Genomic DNA, 24,125 nt, shown 5'->3' with positions numbered 1-24,125 from the left:
CCAACTCTTGCGAAAAGCACAGCGAATGTCGTAAAGGAGTAGAAGCACACAAATCGCCGTAACGCCTTATGCGCTTATATCCTATCCACAGTCGCAGCTCCGCAGACACACACGTGTACGCTTACATATTCGACTCGGAATATTTGCTTAATTCTTCGGCGTCATAATTAGTACCTTTGGTTCAGTATTTCTCGTAAAAAATAGATATAATTTGCAAATTCCTTTAACTTTGCACGCTAGTGTATTAATTTTTCACGCTAGTCACTTTAATGTGTTATTCCTACATGGTTTTTCTTTTTTCTTTTTTTTTTTTTAATCTGTGAATAACATGGGAAAAGAGCAAGGTTGCAGCAGTTTGTTCTTTTGGGGCAGTTGGGATTTTAGAAAGCGCATGCCTTCACATTTTTATTTTGGTTTCGTCTTCCTGACTAGACCATTTACACTACTACAGGAAGGAAACAATTAATATCATTATTTTGCGTTTAAATTATAATAAAATCAAATTATGCATGCAGGACATTAGTCTATGAGATTATAAAGTGCTAGCCTGAATAACAGATTTGGAGTCCGGTAAGATAACAGATTTTGTAATTCTTACATCTTAGGCTTAACTACTGAGGGACAAACTTGATGCCCTTAATCTCTGTACGCAATGAAGTAGTGTTCTGTATTTTAGTCAAGTAACGAACAAATTATCAAATTATCTTGAAACTGGTACCGCCATTTTCCTAATGTGTGAGGCGATATTAATTAATGTAAATACACAGGTGATCAGAGTTTTTGCTAAGTTTCCAGAATTATAGATATTAATTTCATTTCAGATTAAACTTTCTTCTGTACTAATTGAGTCAGGTTAAATATACCCACCGAGTAACCAGCAATCAATGGGTTAATTGGAGCAGGCATAATTTCAGATTTGTTGGCGATACTGCTTTCCTTTTTTCTTTCTTTTAAAAATAAAAGGCTTTTCTGCAACACTCCATTCTAGATCTTCAATTAACTACTGCAATCCAACTTATAATTTTCCCAGTAATTATTTGTAGGTAATCTTATTAGCTTCTCAGATAGGCACGAAGCTTTCTCTTGAACCATTTCCACCAAAAGGACGTTTCGTTTTCCGTAAGTTTTGGACGTAATTTTTAGTAAGCAATAGATAGCTTGTATTGTGACTGTTTTTATTGATCAGTAGCAAATCTTAGCATGCGAGTTTGGTCTATTTGCAAATTTTTAATTATTTCCATGCTTCAGATTGTAAATACTTTACAGCAATACGTCAGAATGCATTTTATAGGAAGGCATTCTATACCTTAATTAACATTATGTCTTATGCAACACCATGTCAACTTCTTATCCAAGATATTTTCAGTGTTATATGACAAAGTGACTTTGTATTCTATATTATTTTCCGTTATTTGACGATTAAAATAAGTGAATATTTTTCTCTTTTAACTTCCATACACTTCTCTTCGTATCCATCGAAAATTATCTGCATTAAGATATTTACTATTTCTGGTAATAGATTTCTTTTCATGTTTGGAAAGTTTTGATGTACTTACTGCAATATTAATTTCACCGCTTTATGCGGATATTTTAATTGTTCGGGAAATTACTGATGATTACTGAGCAGCATTTTTATAAATTCGGCCTGAGCAGTTATAAGTAAACCATCGGATTCCGTAAAAATAGATTAGCAAGCTTCTATTTAATACGCTAATCAAAGTATGAAACGAGGATGCCCAATTGCCGGTTGCGGCGTGCTTTTGAGTCAATCGCTAGCTACCCATAGATCTATTAAATACACTCATGTCCATAAATTAAGGATAATTCGGAGTCACGCGGAAATCGAACTCTAAAACAAATATATCACCTGTAAAATCACTACACACATCTTCAAGAATCATATGCAAATTTCAGGAAGTAACCAGATGACACCGATGGTACGTCACAATGACGAGAGTGTAAGAGAGTGATATATAAGGAATACAGGCAAAGAACTAAAATTGTTCGCAGGCGCTTTATAAGCATTTCAGTGCAATAACTGAATAGTTATGACACAAAGGACGCATTTGGATGATTTTTTACGTGGTAGAATTATCGGCCGTCTGGAATGTGGGCGTACCCAACTGGAAGTATCAGACGAACATGAAATTGCCCAAAGTGTCATCTCCAGGCTTTGGCAACGAGTCCAAGATGATGGTAATGTGAGTAGACGTTACAGCACAGGTCGCCCCAGAGTTACAACGCCGAATGAGGACCGGTATTTGGCAGTTACTGCCAAAAGAAACAGGCGGAGCACAGCCTCAGACTTGTCTCGTCAGCTCTCTTCAGCCACTGGTACGACAATTTCAAGGCAGACCGTGTACAGACGCTTAGGGCAGATTGGTCTATATGCTCGTAGACCTGTCAGATGCGTTCCACTTACTGCAACTCACTGTCGCCTGCGGTTAGCCTGGAGTAGAGAGCATGCATTGTGGACACCGCAACAGTGGGCTTGTGTGATGTTTTCCGACGAGTCCGGGTTTAGCTTGCAGTCTTATTCTCGCCGGACTTTCATATGGAGAGCTCCAGGTACCCGTTACCACCAAGAAAACATCATTGAACAACACCGTTACGGTGGTGCAGGAGTGCTCGTTTGGGGTGGAATTATTCTGGGTTCCAGAACTGACCTGCATGTTCAAATTGGAACCATGACAAGCCAAATCTATCGGGACGTCATTCTGGAACAATATGTACGTTTGTTTCGGGGCGCCATGGGCGCACAATTTGTGTTTATGGATGACAACGCCCGGCCTCACCGTGCAAACATCGTAAGCGAATGCCTTCAATCGGAACCCGTATGGACTGGCCAGCATTCTCACCGGACTTGAATCCAGTAGAGCTAGTGTGGGACATGCTTGGCCGACGAGTTGCAGCCCGTCAACCTCCTCCTACATATCTACCGGAACTTCGGAGAGCATTGCTTTTTGAGTGGTGAAATATCCCCCAAGATCAGATCGATAATTTGATACTCAGCATGCCTAGGCGTTCTACGGACTGTATTGCATCGTCTGGGAGACATACAATGTATTATCAATCATGCCAACCATGTAATATTGGTTTTTTGTAAATAGTTTTTTTTTTTTTTTTTTTTTTTGCAATTTGCTCCAGGGAGACAAAATCGCTAATTTTTTTAATAATATCAAACATATAGCATCTTTTTTTGCTCTTTACCTTTTGTTTAATAAATAAGCTTTACAAATAAGTCAAATTTGTTTTGCTTCTAACTCTTCCTTTACCTGATTTTGCATTATCCTTAATTTATGGACATGAGTGTAATTATTTTATACATTTTCCCAGCGCATAGGTAAAATCGCGACATCGCCTACTGGAAGCATGGCGGTAGAAAGTAAGAGCTTACTGGAAAAGAGAGCATGGAGGTAGGAAGTCCTTTCTTACCTCCATGACTTGGGAAGGGGAGGGAGGCGAAATGGCTCACACTCACGAAAAAGTTAGGTAGCTCTGTTTTCACTATAGAGTGACAAATCTGGTAATAATATATTCTTCTTTGTGAATAGTAAAACAAATTCTTTTCTTTAAATTCTGCTGGGAGACCTTGCATTTTATTATACGTTAAACAGGTGTAACTCTACGGCTGGTATGTGCTCTTAAATGGAATTTTTTGGGATATTTAGCTTGTAGCGATCATACTGCTCTTTTATAATTCTTGCATAATGAAATACTTTTGAAAAGTATACTTTGCTGCTGTAGATATATTAATCCTCATTTGAATCTTTATCGCTCTATTCTTGAATTTCATGTCTTTTAATTTTTTTCTGTTGCTCAGCTCTGATGTTTAATAAACACAATTATTTAACTTCATTTATTGATTTCTTACATAAAATGATAAGCTGGTTAAGGTAAATTTATAAATTTTCTTACAATTTTTTTATGCATGGACAGTGTTGTTTTCACTCAAGATATAAAATTCTGTTCTGGCAAAATAAAATCCTAAATTCGCGAAAGTATAAGGTCTTTAATTTTACTTTTAAATTTTACTAATTGACTGATAAGCTGGGCTATTTAAAAGCAGTAAATGGTATTATTAATAATATAAGTCCTCATTTTAGTTTTTATTTATGTATCTAACTGTTATAATTAAAATAGATTTAATTTTGTAGTATATCCAAATGATAATTTTTCTAAAAGTTTCCAAGCCTGTTGTAATTATAAATACTTCCTTCCAACGCCAAATGTTACCCATCTGGTACAGAATGATATACTTTTTTAATTTCTATAATGTTTTACATTTAAAAGTTATATAGAATTTTTTACAATTGAAGCAAATATTTTTTTATATATATGTATATACTGAACTCTAATTTGAAGTCTTCCAGAGTGCAGTTATTTATTCACTTCTTTTTTGTAGTTTCAACTCTACTTTCAACTCTTACAGTGCTCCGAAATGAATTAAAAAATAAATAAATAAATAAAATAAAATAAAATAAAATAAATAAATAAATAAATAAATAAATAAATAAAAATAAAAATAAAAAAACAATTTTTTTTTTTTTGCTCTTGCAAGTTATTTAATTTTCATGTAAATAAGTTCTTTGTAATAATTTTCTATGTAAATAAATATGTATTTCTATGTTCTGCTTGTCAGTTTAGTGACTTAAACTCGTCGCCTTTCTGTCACAGTAAACTAGATTTACCACATCGTCTTTCTTCTTTTATTTAATACCACATCTTTTAGTTTCATTGCAAACTATCCGTTTTCTCGTCAGCTTTATTTGTACGGTCATTGCCGCTGAGGAGCTTTTCCGCTTAGATGAGCTCGAATTTTCAGCCCCATCGGCTTCCGAGGTCAATTTGTTTCAATTTCGCTTCTCTATTCAATAGCTTCCTGCCTAAAAATGCTATTTCGTATGTTCTGACAGAATTTGGAATCGTGAGGGTTAATATGGATTTCATTCTTGAAATTATTGATTTTTTTCGTAGTTTACATCTGATTCCAACAGAATTGCTTCCTTTCAGTGTTATGCTTCAGTATCGTTTTCAAGTAAAATCATCAAAATAGGAAACAAATGTTTTAACTGCTCGTTTATTGCCTGAAGTTTATTTTTGCACACGAAACATTTAATTAATTGTATAGCATCTTGCATGCAACTAATGAGATGACTTTATGTTTTTGCTGTTTTCTAGAATTTGTTAATGCAATTAGGAAATCTTATTATAGCTGAGAATTACCTGTAAATAAATGCTAAATGTGTCTGCTTCTTACGCATTAAACAAATTAAAACGTATTAACGGCAAATCGTTGGTCTCATATTAGTCAAATCTTTATTTTCTTAGCTGATATGTAACTTCTGTGTTGAATTTATTATACAGAATTAACTTATAAAATTTTAGGACATTTTAGTCTTATTATTCGTTTTGAGTTGATGATGTTTATGCTACAGTCTTTAAATTGTTATTAACTCGAACAACTACATATACAGATTTTGGCTTAAACAAGAAAACGTTGAATAATTAAAAGTTGCGCACATTTAAAACTCATATTCGTTAATTATGTGATATTCCAGTTTTAACTGCAGGAAAATTTCTGTCGTTCTTTTTCTTGGTCTACAATTTGTGATTGTGTAAAATAAACAAATCCATACCGATTTCTTGTTTATCTGCTTAATTCAAAAAGGATTTTAAGTCTCGTAGATTTTATTTAATAAATGTTATTTAATTAAAGTTCATGTTTTGCCCTTCAGAGCCTCCAGAATGTGTAGCTTAGGTGTACGAAATAAAGAAACTTAACGGGAAATGCAGCACGAATGACATGTAGTTCAGAGCAGGGTAAAGAACCTTCCATGTTTTCTTCTAAATTACAAAGTTTTTTATTTCCTGAAGCAACGGAAAACTTGATAATTTAAGATAAATACAATTTTGGTCATTAAAATTTCTACACATGAAACACCATGATTTCTTACACCATGAAATGGAACCTGGAAGCAAGCCTGGAAAAGGGGTAGAACATATTGAGTTAGCAAATGATTTGTATTTCGGGACATGTTCCCATTACAGGCAAGAGTAATGGCACCTCAAAGGTGTATAAGAATGCTAACTAAAATGGTGATTTCCCATTCGGAAGTCGCATTTGCTCCTTATTTTTTGCGTTGGATATCGTATCATACCTCTCTGTGGATTATCGCATCGCGCAATGGCTGCTCCCGTTGGTCAAAATCCAATGCTGTATCAATCGAGATAGAGTAGAAATTTTAATGGCCAGCAATGTCTTACGCTTTCCTTTTACCCTGCGAGTTTCACTATTTTTGTTTTTCTTTTTCTTGTGTTATATAATTTTATACTAACAAAAAAATCCCCCCCCCCACTCCCTGCGTGTGTGTGCCTACTTAATTCTCTGCGCAGGGATAATAATAATCAAGTTAAATAAAACACGGTCTTTCAACCCGAGAAGTTTCTCTTACCTTTTCCGTAGAAGAAGTCCAAAGATAGCGCTCACCAATGACATCGTCTTGTTTTTTATTTATTTTATTTTTTTTATTCTCTAATTATTGGTTTTAAAGAATTAAAAGTAACAGAGGTATTCCATTAATTGATATCATTGTAAATTGTGAAGTGCTATGATTTTCCTTTCTGTTCTCAAGTTAGTTTTAAAAAATAATCAAATCTATCAGTTATAGAGGGCAAAATTCAAATTAAAAATGTACTTTAACTCGGCTTGAAATTTAATTAAAGATATATTAGCTTCAAACAACTCTGGTGTGCTTTTCCTTCCATTTAATGCAATTTACTTTCAGCTTGATTTGAAACTACGTGCCGATCTCCCCCCCCCACCCCCGCCATTAGATTTTGTCGCTACGAGTTGGTTTGCTAATGGATTATGTTGCTTCTATTGCATTATATTGCTGAATTATGAAGTTCTTTTATTCTATGTATATATATATATATATATATATATATATATAACAGCGCATTATTTATTTACTTATTTTTATTTATTTATTTATTTAATTTATTTATTTATTTTTTTGAATGTTTTTATGTATGAATAATATAATAATATTTAATCATATAATTAATTGATACTTAGTATTTTGCATTTTAACCTTTTGCATTTTAACTGTACACGCACCAGCATTATGTTTTAATAATCCTGTTTGATTATATACTCTATCATGCATATGTAGGATATTGTATTTTTTTTTTTTTTATTTTATTTCTTTATTTTTTTTATTTTATTTTTTTTTAAGGTTTTTATGCATGAATAATATAATATTATTTAGTCATATAACTTTAATCGATACTTAGTATTTTACATCTTAACTTTTGCATTTTAACTGTATACGCACCAGCATTATGCTTTAATAATCCTGTTTGATTATATACTGTATCATGCATATGTAGGAAATTGTATGGTTTATTTATATTGTACGATATCGTAAGTACTGTAAAGTATGACCTGTAGTTCCACTAGTCTCTAGATAAGGGTGGACGTGGTGCTATTACCAATTAACCATAACGGTAAAGGGATGGTGCCCACGTCCTCCGTCACTAAACTAAACTAATACTTGCTGTCAACTTAAATAGTACTATTAATAGCGCAGTCCTATTTTCCATCAAATGCGCTATGATTTGTGATACAAATTCGATGATAATTGATTGACCGTATTATTTTTTATACTAAGTTTTTTTATTCTTAATTATAAAATTATTAAAATAATAGTTAATTACAGTTTAAAGTTAACTCCATTTCTTCCCCTTTTCCAAAACATCAGTGTTGGTTGATCGATTACTTTACTAGCGCTCTTTAAAAGCGTAACCGAATGCTTGTTTTTTCTTACTGTAATATTGTAATTGTCACTGTAAATATTGTTAGACGCATAATTGTAAAACTGGATCCACAGCAGTATCTTGAGATATTCCCATTTGTGAGAAAGTCTTAGGGAAAATGCCTGTGCTTTCGGTAATTTACAGAATAAGTGTTATGAATTTTTTTCAATTTTGGCTTAAAAAGAAACTTTTAATAGCAGATTCACATTTTCTGTCAAAAGCACTATAATTTTTCTTCCAGTGACATGCTGCAAGATGTAACTGCGATGGGTAAAAGTATACAATAATGCATGGATTATGCTCAGAATTCGCCTTTTCATTTTCTGACATTTTCCAATTAATATTATCGTAATTTTGCAATAATAATTTTAAACTGTTGTGAAAGAAAGGAAAAAGGAATGAACCAATATTGCTGTAAATATAGTATCTTATAGAAGCAGGGTATTTGAAATATTTTTCATAATAATAGTTTCATAATTAGTTGGCTTATTAATAACAGTTCCTTTTGAGTGTATTGTAAAATGTATATAATGATACTAATATACATATTCAAGGGACTACGAAAGAGGTTTTTTAACAATGTTCCGGTTTTTCATAAGCGCTGATAATTTTGAATCAAAACCCACCAGACAGAATAGGTAAGATCAGTGAATACTGGTGGCTCAGTTCGGGTAGGATTTCTGGCATTCAAAAAGAAGCTTGTATGCCGTTTCAAGATTTCCATCTTTTCTAATATGACTGTGGGATAGTATAAGGTCCTTCACGAAGACATTCCTCGTGAGGCATATAAGCTGTGAAATATTTTACGTAAATAAATAAACTAGTATAATCAATCTTCTTTTACATACAATACAATTATGAGAAACTCTAAAATTCTTTCCTTAACATTTTTTTTTTTTTTTTTTTTAAATTCCTACCATAGCAGTTAAGCAATTTGACCGAATCCAAATTTTGAATTTTAATCTGTTTTAACTGTTTGTATATCTTGGCAAGTTTCCATAACGAAACTTATTTGCGCATGGTTTAACGGGAAGCTGGATTCTTAGGTATTCTTGGGTTCAAAAACTCAGTTTTGTTTCCTAAACGAGTTTGGAAATCCCGCAATGTCTATGCGCAGACGCCAGTCCTTATCATGTAATTTATTACACTAATTTTTCATCTAACACTTATCGATTATTATCTGCACCAGAAATGTGATTCGAGTGGTTTGTGATTTTTATTTTGAAAAGATGTGACTCCTTCACAGTGACTAGAGTCATCGTCTATATAGTGATCAGTGCAAGCTCGGCAGGGACTGTAGTCAAGTCTGTCTTGGGCTTTGTGATCGTTAGATTGTCGTTTTAGATCTGAGGAGCTGGACTCACTATGTATGGGCTGTAGTCAAGTCTGTCTTGGGCTCTGTGATCGCTAGATTGTCGTTTTAGATCTGAGGAACTGGACTAATCAATATGTATGGGCTACTCGATGGTCTGGGTCACGGTTGTCCTTCTCTCTGGCGCACTGCCTTTGATGAATAAAAATTTCTTTTTTATTCGTCTACTTTTATTTCATCTGCAGAAATTTAGCAGCTAACTTCCTTTCTGAATGTATAGAATAAGCAGCAGTTTTTCCTCGAATTAGTTTAAAATAAGTGCAGATTGTAATTTTGTGTAACATCTGCAGAAGCCTGTTGATGAAACATTGAAATAAATGCTGCTAAAGCAATGCATAAAAATCACACAGTCTGTTCCTCATTTAGAAGCATGTAGTGTTATCTAATTATCTACTCAATCGATGTAAATTAGAAATTGAAGTATATGAATTTAGCGCTGTTTCTAGAAATTTTAGAAAATTTTACCAAATTTCTTCACAAAGTTTAGGGATCAAAATCTCCATGTTTGATACTTTTGAGGTTTACTTATAGAACACTAGCAGATGTTTTCTGGCTACTATGCATCTTAGATGATTAGATTCACATAGATGTTTTTCAGAAAAACTGAGAGTTCAGTCCTGGAAAGCCTTCCTTGTAAGAAGTATGATCATATGTTTGCATGTGCTTCGCACAAGTTCTCTGGTTCCGTACTTAATTATTTCATATATTTATAAATTTAACTTTTCATAAACGGCATAAAAACAACTATCATCTATTTTCACGGTGACTTAAGTGAATTATCTTAAAAAACGCGGAGCACCTGATTGATTTACAAAGCATAAAATAAGGATATATAAAATTTTTATGGTTTCATTAACTGTGTTTTATTAGGAAGCATTGTATATCGATTGATCCTACATGGGCCAAGTGGTAACGTCGCTGAATACGTTTAGTTGGTCCCAGGTTCGTATCTCGGTGAACGGGCTGTCTGTATGGGAGTTTTCGAGGTTTTCCCCATCTTTACTGTGCATACAAGCCAGTTTCTCTCAAAAAGGTCTTCCACGAAGCATACGTTCTCATAAGCAGGTAGCTCTCGAGTTACTTCGCCTTAATCAATTAACCTAATCTATAAGTTATTTCTTCCGCCTTCTTTCGGCATTTCCTTCGTGGTGTAATGGTCAGAAACTCGGCGCGTATTCGAGAGGTTCGCGGTTCGAGTCCTGGCAAGGGCGTTGCTCATTTTTTATCTCTCTTGCATCAAAAAATACCTAATGTCTCTACAGTGGCGTCCGAATTAAAAAAGGGGGTGGATGATGATTCTCCACCAGGATTTGGCGATTTTGTCTCCTAATCCCTAATCGACCTATAAAAGGGGGAGTATATAAAGTATTTCTCCCGCCTTCTTACCATGCCTTCGCGGTGAAATGGTCAGCACGCTCGGCCCGCAAATTTTTACAAGTATCGATTTGGATCTTACCATATTAAAGAAAGCATAAGAATTTTACAAAGAATATAATTTATCTCTGAGTAGCGTTTTATTGTTATTTTATCCGTTTTTTGATAGTTAAGGTAGATTATATAATGACTATAAATAGAATTTCTATTTCGTTACTACATATATGACTATTAGTTAATCTGCCTAAAACATACAAGGTGAGTAAAGTCTCCTCTTTTACCAAACATTACCGCTCAAAAATTGCTGTAAGTAGACATTTTTTTAAAAGGCATATGTAGTAAGTCCCCCCCTTTTTTTTAAAAAAAAAATAGAAATAGTACTTTTTAAAAAATAGATGTTTGAAAAAGTAAGCATTAATAAACCATTTGAGCAAATGATGAAAAACAACTAATTCACATTACTTGTTTTTCAACATTTGCTCTTCGATACAGCATGTGCTATTCTGGCTTCAAAGCGTCAATATCACGATCTAGTGTGATGAAGTCTTCGCTCTTGTTAAGTCTTCTATCCGATTAACGACCGAGTCAACACTCTCATCACTCACAGCAGGCCTGCCACTTCTCGGAAGTTCAATACTAGCAAGTTTTCTTTAAAACTTTTCATACCAATTCCTGCTGCTTTTAACATTTAGAAGATTGTATTCATACCAACTTCTAAACCTCTGTTGATGAGCGATTTAGTTTCATACCGCAAAAGGAATCAATATTTAATAATAATACATAATCAATATTCCTTGGCATCATCAACTCATGGGGTGGTGGAAATGCTAGAACACAGTGCTAGAACCACGCAGTGATAAAAATTTCACGTTTCTTTCTTCTGCGGTTATTTCGTGAAAAAGATGTAAAGTCATTAGATTATATCGATGCAATGAACTTGAAAAATGTGCAGTGCCCTTGCTGGGATTCAAACCCTGGACCTCTCGAATATGCGTCGATGCCAATTACACACCGAAGATATGCGGAAAGAAGAAAGATAACAAAATTTTCTAAATAAAAACACAAGCAAAATCTTTTGCTTAATCTTTGTATTAGCTTGAAATTTCAGTTATTTATAAAAATCACTATCATCGAAGAATAGCTATATAATAACTGGAATTTATTTATATGTCATAACTTATCTAAAACAATTAATCTTGTAAAGCTAATGATGATAAAATGCTGACAAACTTAACTTGCATTATACAAAGAGAAATGCATGAATTAAAGCTTGCATGAAAATCTTAATCATGCTGAATTTTGAAAAAGCTATTAATATACCTTTCCTATTTCTAAACTATTCTATATGTATTATTTTATAGTACAGAATAAATGTGTCCCAGATTTCATACATTTTGCGAAAGGAAGGGCCATCTTTAATATTCATATTCGACATAGTCTATATATAGTCATGCAATGTAAAAAGTATGGTGATCACATATCCCGCCAAAGAACTATTTCTAGAAATATCTTCTGAACTGTAAGTGCTCATTTTGAACTCTTATTATTATTGTTTAATGTCGTTTCAGTCACGTAAGACAAATTATTGTTAAAGCATATATTGAGCATTATGAACATATTTAATATATGCTATCTTCGTGGCATTTATTATACCACTCAATGGTTACCTTCAGACTGTCGTAATTGTTGTAGATATCGTATTTTCCAATTACTATTGGAATATTTAGTTGTCCTACAAATAATGCGCTTTTTTCAGTTGAACTAAAAGTTGAAGGGAAACGGCATAAACTACCTGCATCAGTATCAAGGCCGATAGTAATTTTATCATGTTCTTATTTTTAGTTAAAGTTTTAAAGAGTGCAGTTGAATTTTAAGTTATTTTTTTCAAAGCTAAATGGAAATTACAAAGGAGCATATTCGGCATATTTTGTTTCAGAAATTCAATTAAATAATTATTAAAAGGTACATTAATGCAGTATATGGGGATCGGCTAATAAGCATATGCCAGTGTCTATGGTAGTTTCAGAATTTCTCACCCAGAGGCTGCAGCTTGGAAGAGTAAACCTAGACGAGAACGTCTTGCAAACCGAGATGGAACAAAATCTCATTAACTGTTGATGAACTAGCAGAGGATGAAAGCGAGTATATTTTAGATTAAAAAAGAACTTTGTTTACTTAATTGATAAAATAAAAGGAGAGTAAAAATACTGCATTATACAAAGATATTATGAAGTCGCTATATATTTGTGCTTTATGCTATATCCGTTTATGTGCATTAATATTGCAATGAGAAAGATTTATATTCTTCTGCAGTTTTTGAAGAACTCCATGCACGTTATAACTAATAAATCAGTAAGCATGGTGAGTTAGATAATTGCTCTTTGATTGTATTTTAGCACAATAATTGTTATTTGGTTTACAAGAGTGTATTCCCTTCCTTGAACAGTTAGTCCTATAGTGTAATCAAATATACCATCCAATTAGTCAAAATTATATTATTCTCAGTAGTTAGGAAATGATAGACCACAGCAGTAACAAACTCTCGCACCGTGGTCTGGAATCAGCGTTTTAATTTAAGCATGATAGTCTACAAAATGTTAAAATTTTGCTTATGTTTAGAAGTTATCGAGATATTTTGTCGTGTGTATGTTTAAAACATAAAAGTGTTATTTAAAAAACTCTTTAATAGAGCTGTGCTTCTTGTGTTTTAAAACATTCCCTTATCAGCAACAGAGAATACGTTAAGTGTATTTTTGTCTCATCAAATAACATACCTTTCTCCGTATACATACACACATTTTAGAGCAAGTAGATTTTGATACCAGTTTCACAGTTTCCATTTCCTTTCTTGAAATCGGATGATTCCTCATCTTTTCTAGTCATTAAAAACTTCTCACAGTTCTAGATTAACGAATATCGACTTGTGAGCTTTCAAACTGCGATTCAAGACATTCGGCAGTGTCGGCTAAATCGGCAGAATCAAACTTATCTTTTTTTTTTGGGGGGGGCAGTATTGTTTTTGGTTATCCGTTTTTCTACAATATTTAATCAATGATCTGCTATCATAATCCAAGCTTCTGAGAACAAACTCCACAGCTTCCAAATACTCAACGATTAGAAATAATTCCAGGTTTAAAATTTCTTGTACAGAGAATTTGTAATAACCGAACTTTGAAATATCAGTAACGCACAGATTAGTGGTCGTAGATGGTGGTCGTAGTAACGCACAGATTCGTCGTAGTAACGCACAGATTAGTTGTCGCTTGCATAATCTGCAGGTAGAAACTCCATTTTTACGTTTTTCTGGTAGCTAAAATTTGGATAAGCAGGATAAAATGTAAAATTTTTCTATTTTTTCTTTCCAGAAACAGATAAAAATACGGAAAGGATTAAGAAAGCAGGGAGGGAAATAATTCTTATCAGAACACAATTTCCGAGTTGCATATGATTTTAGAATATATTAATTAAAATACATAGATAAATTGAAGAAATATATTGTCAAAATGGGAAAAATTCGACATCGAATTCGTATCTATCATATCGAACCAATAAAACTATCCAGGATGCCATTAATTCAGATATTTTTAAATCAGGATTGGAGGGGTATTGTTCATATTTTAAAGCGGATGAGAATGATTTCATGTAAATGCACAAAGATTCACTATATTTAAGGGTTCACCTCATAGACATGATACACTTATATGCATCTACTATATCCATACATCACTATAATTACTGATGCATACAATCTCTATAAATACTGATATAAATGTTATATAAAATGCATAGGAAACTCAAGCCAGCAATGAGGTTATGGTTATGAGTTTCATTTATAACATTTACTAATAATTATTCGTATTAGGTATGTGTCTCATTAGTTTGGTATTTGAACTGAAAACCCTGTGCAGCAGAATACAAGAAGTACATAATGTTGAATATTTGTTGTGTCTCGAGCGAGACTCAGTGATACCAAATTCCCCACTGAGTGATTATCACAACTGATAGGGAAACAAACATCAGGCAAAGTTTCTGGATAAATTCCTTCGATGAAATTAATTGTGTTTCGTTAAAAGAACTATTTTGGTGATTTCGCGAACTAAATTAAAGATACAAAACAGACTTTTTTTGTAATAATACTACATTGTATAATCTTGTGAAATACGTTTTTGTTCATTAGATATTTTTTCATATGTGTCAAGGACCTTGACCCACCCTACTATCACTAGTTATCAATTTTTGTAAAATGTAACAAAGCCTTTCGTTTTTTGTATTCTGTGAACGTCTCGTCAAGAAAAATAGTAGTAGTTTGTTTATCCTTCATTTATTTCACTTCCTGCCCCTTCCTGTAATTTCAGACCCAGAAGCTATTTCTAACCAGATGAAGTCGCGACTGAGACCCGTTGCGAACCCTCAAGGCGAACCAGAGTTACCCGACGTGAGGAATGCTGCTGTAGTTAGGTGGCATGAAGTTTTCTCCAGCCGACGAATTTTCGATTATTTTATTTATTCATTGCTGAGTGGCTTGCTACTTAATCACAAAATATTCTTCTGGTGCACTTTCCACAGTAAAGGAAATTCAGGTTTCGGTTCACTGCTTTCCGTTCCCCTCTCAGCGTAGCTTTAGGTAAAAGAGATCCCAACAGCAGCTTAACGCAGTCGTTCGCTTGGAAATGTAATGGATTTTTATCGCTGAGAGTAAGAACTTGGTGCAGCAGTTGGACTATCTAAAGCTATTTCACAGATAGTTCGAAAAGAGTTAAGTCATCATAAACAATTTGCTGTATTGTCGAGTCTCCAATTTCTTAGGTTGGTGACTGCTTGTGCAAGCCATGATCTAACTGGCCAGAGCACGAGCTCGTGAAGCGGCTTTTGTGAATTCAGCAGTCATCAAGGAAATACTCAGAGAAATAAATATCTTTGGTGGAATCGTTTAACAGTGCTTCGTCAATTAAATTTTATGGTACTGCTGGATGTTAATTGACCGATCACATGATTAAGGATTTTTCAAACTGAATCTCCTGGTTGGTGAAAGCGTTCATTATTGTAAGTGTTACTAGTTTTTTTTACTTCATTATTATGGGTGTTGATTTTCTATCAGGAATATAACAAACGGTAGTTTTTACGTGGATAATGTAGTAGTAATTAAAATGTCACATGTTTCATCTAATATAGTTAATCTCGGGTTATCTGCCAGAAAAATCCTGAATTTCCAAAACTCTTTTCTCATATGTTAATAAATGAAAAATTTTTTTTCTTGTAAATAAAATTGTTGTATGAAAGGCTTAATTTTTAATGAAATATCGCAATATTTTTTACTTATAAAGGGTTTCCTGAATTATCGTTATAATTTGCATCCTCTCGTATTAAAAGTGGAATTTTGCACTGTTGTTTATTGATGGAAATTAATGTACATTTTCCATATGTCTAGGTAAACTATATGCATTAATTACAATCTTTACTTAAATGTGCTGAACTGTTAACTTACAAAAATGTGAGAAGGGTTGAGTGCAGTAGTTTTCGAGGTTTTCATTTACGATAAGTGCCTGTCAATCTCTTACGTTTGTTTGCTTACTCAAGATACGCCAAACCAAAGCGAGGTTTATCTGCTTTTGGGGGCGAAAGCCTCTGTAGAGGTCTTTTTAATAGAAACTGAGTCTTGTCCATTTTACAGCTGAGGAAAGCTTCAAAAACACTTAACAAGCCCTGTCGACGGGATTTCAATGCTATTCGAGCTACCAGTGTTCGGTGGTCTTTTCCACCCAGTTACTTTTCGGCTTACAGACTGGTTCTTAATTGTTTACCATTTTTACTTCTTAATAGAAAAGGGCGTAGTATTGATGCATCATTCGAAATAATTTGAGAAATATAAAGAGAAACTTTTCTGACTGTATAATTGTTGTGATAAAACCTTTTTATTTTCTGTGTCTTACTCTTTACCATCCTGATAAACGAGAGTTTTCATAGTTTTTCCCATGTGTAATGTGAAGACGATTAGTTTTTCTCACACTATCCTCCACTAAGGAACCTCCTCCTTAACCCTTAAGCGAGTGTTTAACCGCCCGTCTATTTTTGATAGGCGAGCGGTTGACACCTGTCATCCACGCACTTAACCTACGGTTAACCGGATGATATTCGCGTATTTGGCCGTGGTAGATTAAAGAGGAAAAAATTGAAGTTAACCAAATAATTGATCGCCTATGTTAAAGTGCACATTATGTGCAGTGTATAGATTTAGTATGATCTTTCCAATAAAGATAATCAAAAATCTCACACCAGACCAAATGATGCACTTGTTTAAAAATTTTGATCTCTAATATCTTCCAAAATTCTTAACCTTAATGAATTAGCTGAGAAAGGTTCTCAAAAGTAATAAGATAAAACAGGTATGTTAATACTCTTAAAGCAATTTAGCCCCACCAGCGGCCAGGCCGTTAAGACCACTGAATAGGATTTCCACCTGGGTTCACGAGCTGGCTGCATGGTTGGTTTTTCCCATGTGTATCATGAATATGGGCCAGCTTCTCTTAGAAAGTCATCCACGAAGGCATCCTTATCCTTAATCTGATAACCACAGCATGCTTTGCCATAATCGAATAACCCAACCTACTTGAAGTGATTTAAATGTACTCGAAATTAAATGATGAGCAAAAATTAAACAAAACTGAATCTCTTCGCTGAATAAAATTTTCTGTATATTTATATTTTACCTGTCAATAAAATATCAAAGTTCGCTATTGTTCTATTCGATAGTTTTTTATTCATGCTAGAAAACTTTAGATTTTATACTTTGAAGCATAGCAACATGATACATTTTGCTTCATTATGCTTTAACATATTTGTGAGATACAGAAGAAGCTTTTTGTCTAAATACATTTAAAACAGCATTTTCTTTACGTATATTTTAAAAAGTTCAAGAAGTTTTATTGCTACGAAGTTATTCTTCTCATTCTTTTACGCATCATTCATGATATCGATTTAAGATATCTTTATGAAATTATCGTTTACCTAGCCCGTTTTCACATTTCATTTAGGATGAATATCAAACTTGTATGAAGTTGCTTCTTGATAAACTTGAATTAAGTTGCTCTTCGTAGCTACAGGTTTCTGTTAATTAGTTTAATAGTAATGGTCGTATTAATTTTAGTGATTTTTTGTACCTTTCAAAGTCGTAATTTTTAATGAGATGCTGGGGAGCTTCAATGTAATGAAGATAAATTATCAACATCAAAATTTTAATTTAAAGCAGAATTTTAACTACATTGAAATATTATTTTGAAAATACTTTAAAACTTGAAAAGATTCATATTGAAAATGAATGAGAATTAAAAGCTGTGTGAACGAATTTTACTCTAGAATACCAAGTTTTATCTTTCTCGCTACTCAAGATAGACTTGCTAATCACTCTGTAAAGAATACAGCAAGTATAGTTCAATCGTGATTAATGATGCATCTGAATGTCTTCGCGTAAATTATCACATCTTGATTAGCTAGTGTTTAGCTTTTCACTATATACATAATTCGTTGAAAGGACTTGAAACTGGCGTTTAATTCTTAAAATGTATAATGATAATTTATGTTGCTGTTCTTCAAGTATGTCTTTCACTTTCTCCCCAAATCTGTGCAGTGTGTTGTTCCGAATCTTCCCCGAAATTGTGGAGAGGGCATTTCAGTCAATATTTGGAAGTCTTAAAAAAAGTTAATTAATACTTTGCAAGCTATTATATATCACTTTGCCAGCTATTGTAAATGAGAAGATTATAAAAATGAAGTTAATATTTTATTCAAATTTGTATAAAAAGTAAAATTAACGAGAAAAACTTTGGTACAACACCTATGTTCCTCAAGAATTTTGTCTTAACAATTTTACTTCAAAGATTTAATCCTTTATCTAAATTCATATATGTCTCTGCAGATGAGACTACAAGTAAATTGATCTTACATTGATTACCCGTCAGTTGTTTATTAATCCTTTGCGGTCGTATTAAGTTTATACATAGGTATCATGCTGGTTAGAATTAATTTTCGTTGAACGGACAGTAATACATAATATGCAAGATTATGGAGCTTGTTGACGTAATATAATATAAGACCAGTGTGGCTCATTGCTGGGGTGTCTGACAGCAAACATACGATTGGAACGGTAAAAAAGCTTTGGTGGCTGAGAGCAGACATACGGGGAATAATAATAACACACATACGGGTAATATAATATAAGACCAGTGCGGCTCATTGCTGTGGTGGCTGACAGCAGATATACGACTGGAACGGTGAAAAAGCTTTGGTGGCTGAAAGCCAGACATACGGTAATAATAATAATAACACACATACGGGTAATATAATACAAGATCAGTGTGGCTCATTGCTGTGGTGGCTGACAGCAGACATACGACTGGAACGGTAAAAAAGCTTTGGTGGCTGAGAGCAGACATACGGTTAATAATAATAACACACATACGGGTGATATAAGACCAGTGTGGCTCATTGCTGTGGTGGCTGACAGCAGACATACGACTGGAACGGTAAAAAAGCTTTGGTGGTTGAGAGCAGGCATACGGGTAATAATAATAACACACATACGGGTAATATAATGTTATACGGGTTAAACGGTTAATATCAGATTAAAAAAAAATTGAGGAGACCATTAAGCATTTTGAATGAGGAAACACAGAAATTCAACTATATTTCTCCAAGATTCGAAGTATGGATCTTTTACTTGATAGCTATACATACTAACCTAATATATGCGTACTAACGAAAGAATGAGGTAATTCCGGACACTGTTCAATTTTAAAAGGTAGACGAGGAGAGACACGAGACCTCGTCGACCCAAATCTGGTTTGTTACGAGTCGTCGTCCACTACACTTTTGTTCGGGTACCACTGTAGAGATCATTATAGACATTTTGGATTATGAAACATGAAAAATCAAACGAATCCTTGCCAGGATTGCCACGAATCTTCCGCTGCTAGCCGGACGTGCAGACCAATTTACATCCCATAGTGTAAATGATTGGCACGTGCAGGTAGAAATTTACGGAGGAATACAAAAGTTCCTTCCAAACTGAAAGTGAAATTTGCTATACCTGATATTATCAGAAAGTACCGATGTCACATAGGAAAACTCTGCAGTTCTCCAACAGCTTAATTAGCTTTCGAATGAGCTAATTAGAATATTAATTATGCTCAAACTTTAAAAGCAGTAAACATTTAGCTTTGCAATTTTTAAAGGCTTTGTGCTTTTATTAGGAACAATTACAATACAAACAATAGCCTCCATTGGTGCTGATAATACTGCTTTAATTCATTATCTATGTGAAGGTACTTTTATCTTAAAGTATAAGCGTTAAAACTTATCTGAAGTACACTTATGTTTGTCTTGTTTGTATTCAAATATTGTTTTTTATTCAGAATGAGGAAATGAAACCAGTATCCTCTTAAATTTTTCATAGAGCCAGGTATTAAAAGAAACGTTATGTTAATATGCAATAGGTGTTTATTATTATTTAATTAAAAACATTTTAGTGACCTATATTTGCTTAACAAAGTGTATATTGCTAAATATGCTTTCTAATGACATTCTAATTTATTCTGCTGCAAAGTTTTGCGATAATTATGTGCTCTGCAATCTAACGAACCTCTGAATCATTAGTGAATGCAACAGCCAGTTTTGTATTTATGCAAAAAGCAGTAAGAACGAAATGAATGTGTTTTTTAAGTATTTTTAAAATTAATTTTTCCTCAAAAAAAAAAAAAAAAAGTGATAGCTACGACAGCAAAGCTGCAATAGCAAGATTAATTTTAAACATCATTTGGACAGGACGTCAGTTGAATACCGCAGTTTTATTCTCGAACATTTCTTTCCTTCATAGAAAGAACCACCGAAAATTTTTCATTGCATTGTCCTTCCATTTGAAAGGGAGACCAACTATCCCCATTTTCCTTTCAAATACTCAGTCTTTTTTTTTTTTTTTCTTTTTACAAAATGCGGGGAAGCCACAGATTTATTATGAGTAGTGTTTTTTTTCGAGGGGGGGAGGAAAAGGTTTCTTTTTCTACTTGCTACTTGTTGACGCTTTATCACTTGCATTGTACTCTTTTCGAATTATTTGGGTCACCCTTTTCTCTATTAAGATGCACTCACACCGAGTTGAAACATTAAATGTCTTTGTTAACGAGATGGTTGTTAGAAACGTGTAGGTTAATACTACATGTCGGCGATGCAAGTCGGTTGAGACATCAAGAAGGTGTACTTCTACTAAGCTAGCAATGCTCCTCTTGTATGCAGATATGCGCTGAATGAAATTAACAAATCTTTCTTTTAAGTGAAGTCTTTTTCCTTTCGTTGTTCGCCTTTTATCTTGTTAAAAGTCTCGAACATGACACACAGTCTCAGTTTTTTACTTTCTCTTTGATCTGCTTTGTAATTCAGGTCTCAGACTGCTGAAGAATCAGTTGAAATTCTCTGTCAGAAAATGGATACTGATATAACGCTATAGATCCCTTTTATAATCTTACATTATTGTTTCCTTTTAGACTGTCAAGCTTTATTTAAATAAAAATCTCTTTTATTTTACATTTTTTGAAATTTTTCCAAAGGGATTCACTCTACTTAGAAAGCTTCGCTTTGGCAGTTTTAAATTAAAACACGTGAAGAGCCAATGAAACATGTGAATATTATATGAAAGTGTGAAAAGCATGTGAGAAATGCTTGATGTTTCAGGCAATTTTTAATAAAATGATTGCTTATCTTTATTCCTTCAAGATACACGTTTCGAGATATTACTTCCATTCTGACACAAAAATATTTCTTCATCATTGTTGCAGCACTAGTTAATATAACCTTTTAAAGCAAGACACTGTGAAACTTTCATCACGAATATTTTCAATTTACATTAACCAGTTCTGTGACGTAACAATGCCTGTAGCAACTTTATGTCACCTGGTCTTTAACCCAACTCATTAATCTGCTCAGCTTCTAATTTAACATTCAGAAACATTTTCAGGTCAGAGGCCTTATTGCTGTTGGTTTGCAAATGATGAACATCATTTAGGTGCAGCTGGTTGATTACATGAAGAAGAAAAGGAATAGCAATAAGAACGTCAATCTACTTGTCAGGAAGTTCTAGATTTTAACATTCCTTGCTCTTTTCTCGAACTAAAACTCTCCACTTTATTGATGTTATTACAGCCTATACGTTTTATGAAAAATATACAAAGAAATCACGCAGTATATAATTTTGAAATCGTTTTTGAATCATTCAGAACATATTTATATGCATTTATCGAAACTAAATTGGGCGATCGCTGGAATTTCCTTTTGATGGGAATGCCAGGTGCAATGTTTTGCAAGAAAATGCTTGAGAATCACTAATCTAGTGCACGCAGTGAAAGATAAACCAGAAAAGTCTGTGAAAGGGCTGTACAGATGGCACTTTTCACATGAACACACAGAAAATTTTTCACATGACCCATGCTTATAGTATTCTTAGAGCAATTTAAGTTTCTCGTAGGAGCGAACAAAGATATTACCAAGCTACGAAAAAGAGTGTGACGAAGTCTCCCTCTATTACAGTAGCTCCAGAAAAACTATCTGTTTTTCATAAGTAAATTTTTTGTGTCCATCTTTTATATTACTATTATTAAGGGGAATTTTTCATCCACCACTTGGTATCACGAATCGCCGCGTTCATGGCTCGCCTCTATAACCCGGCATTGTTAAAAGTTTCCAATTTTCAAAAATTCAAGCCGCTTAACATATAAACAAATGTTCATGTAAATATAGTGCCCATAAATACAAATCAGTTAAAGCAATCAGGGCCGGAATTACGTATAAACTACACAAGCTATATCTTAGGGACCCTACTTTCTTGCCCCCCCCCCAAAAAAAAATTAAAAAATAGTATAAATAGTATTAAAATATCAAGTCTAAATCTGGCTCTACGCAAGTTGAAGAGCAAAATCTAAATCTCTACGCAAGTTGAAGAGCAATATCTTCAACTTGCGTAGATTCCTTTTATTCTCAAGCTTATTTTTTAAAATCAATGGCAAATAAAGTTTGCAAATCATGATTTGGGAGATAACGCAGATTCCTTTCAGCTGTTAACTATCTACCTTGGAATAAGATCAGTTTATTTTAAAATCCGAGCTCTTAACAGTTGTATGTCTGTAGACATGCATCACTCACGAATCTTTAACATATTATAAACTCTGACTGCATTACAAAATGAAATGGCCCAACAAAATTCATAGCAGAGTGATGAGAATAAATCTTACATGTTTGATAACTTTTGATATGGCATAATGATTTCAATAAGTTTTAGAAGTTTTATCTTAAGTCTTGTATTTGATTCTTTATAATGAGTATAAAACTTTACTAAATAGTAGAGTCAGAAGGAAAGTGTGAAAGCTAGATTTCGTATTTTATACAAAATTAATTCTTTTTAACTTAAAATTACGGAAGCACGAATCTTTGTGTCATTTATACCATTTTTATTACTGTAAGTCTACGACCAACGGTCGCGAAAATAAAGGCCGGGTAAGGACTTTTGTGGGTACGGTCAGAAAATGGGCGCAGCCCCCAGCCCTTTAGCCGATTAAATCGGCCGTATGGGATTTAATCGGCTATTAATTAAATCGGCCGTTTGTGGGTACGGTATATAACTAATAATGTATTAAACAAAGCTACAAAACGCACATCTTAAAATATTCACCTTTAGTAACTTGAAATCGTGTGATGACAGTGAACCCTCTTGTGTGCATATTACATATGTCTATATTCCGGGTATAAAGTTAAAAAAAATTCAGGCAGTTCTGAATTACAAGAAAGGTAGGTTTCTCTGGCGTAATAAGTCATTGCATAATTAAGGTACAATAACACGCCGAACAATTATTAATTTAGAAGTCATTGCATTTAATACATTTTTGTAACTTGCTTGTTTAAGTTGGTTTCACTCATGCCTCAAAAGTAAGTCAAGACATTTTAAAATCTAGGGAAAGAGAAACAACAGAAACATTCGTTATTAGATTTACCCAAATCACTGTTAATTTCTTATACTAGTGGTAGCAAATAACAGTTTTCATTAAAATATTTTTAAAGGAAATTCGATCAATCAATTACTTCATGATCTTCAAGTTTTATTTTATAAGGTTCTAGTAAATTTCTATGTTATTTAACGTTTCCTCTCTGATTAATATTTATTTTCTGCTTAACAATAAATTCTCTTAAAAAGGGTAAATCCTATTATTCTCCGAGAAGAATTCTGCAAGCTAGATTTTTTAAACGGTAAACATATTCAGCATTGAACTTCTTTCTATGTCTCAGCAGTCAATGCCACAGGTTCGATTTGACACTCACTTCATAGAGAGCTAGCTACCAGTGTTATTTGTAATATTTGTAGGTTTTAATTTAAGGCTGTCTAAAGTCTCCATATCATGGCAACTTAAATGGCTTATTCAAAATTTTCTTGAATTTATTAATAACCATACTGTTTTCTCATAGGTTAGAAATTAAATTTTTGTATAGGCAAAACAGATAAGAAGGTAATAGGCAAAGATCCCTT

General features: G+C 33.4%; 1 protein-coding gene across 3 annotated transcripts in view; it reads left to right on the top strand.

Annotated features, from left to right (window-relative positions):
- The window catches only part of LOC118183908 (uncharacterized), a 63,946-nt gene that overhangs the window by 6,149 nt on the left and 33,672 nt on the right, over nucleotides 1–24,125 (top strand). Inside the window, exon 1 of one of the 3 annotated variants that reach the window (XM_035353520.2) lies at nucleotides 15,079–15,610. The exons of the other annotated variants lie outside the window; for them this stretch is intronic. The gene's annotated coding sequence lies outside the window, so the exon portion shown is untranslated. Of the gene's footprint in view, nucleotides 1–15,078; nucleotides 15,611–24,125 lie in introns of those variants that run through there. 3 annotated transcript variants of the gene reach the window in all.

This window comes from Stegodyphus dumicola, chromosome X1 (genome assembly GCF_044657685.1).
Source record: "Stegodyphus dumicola isolate Sdum_Otavi_A_Nest chromosome X1, ASM4465768v1".
Classification (NCBI taxonomy): Eukaryota; Metazoa; Arthropoda; class Arachnida; order Araneae; family Eresidae; genus Stegodyphus; species Stegodyphus dumicola.
The sequence above is the reverse complement of the archived record's forward strand: the minus strand, read 5'-3'. Positions and strand labels throughout refer to the sequence as shown.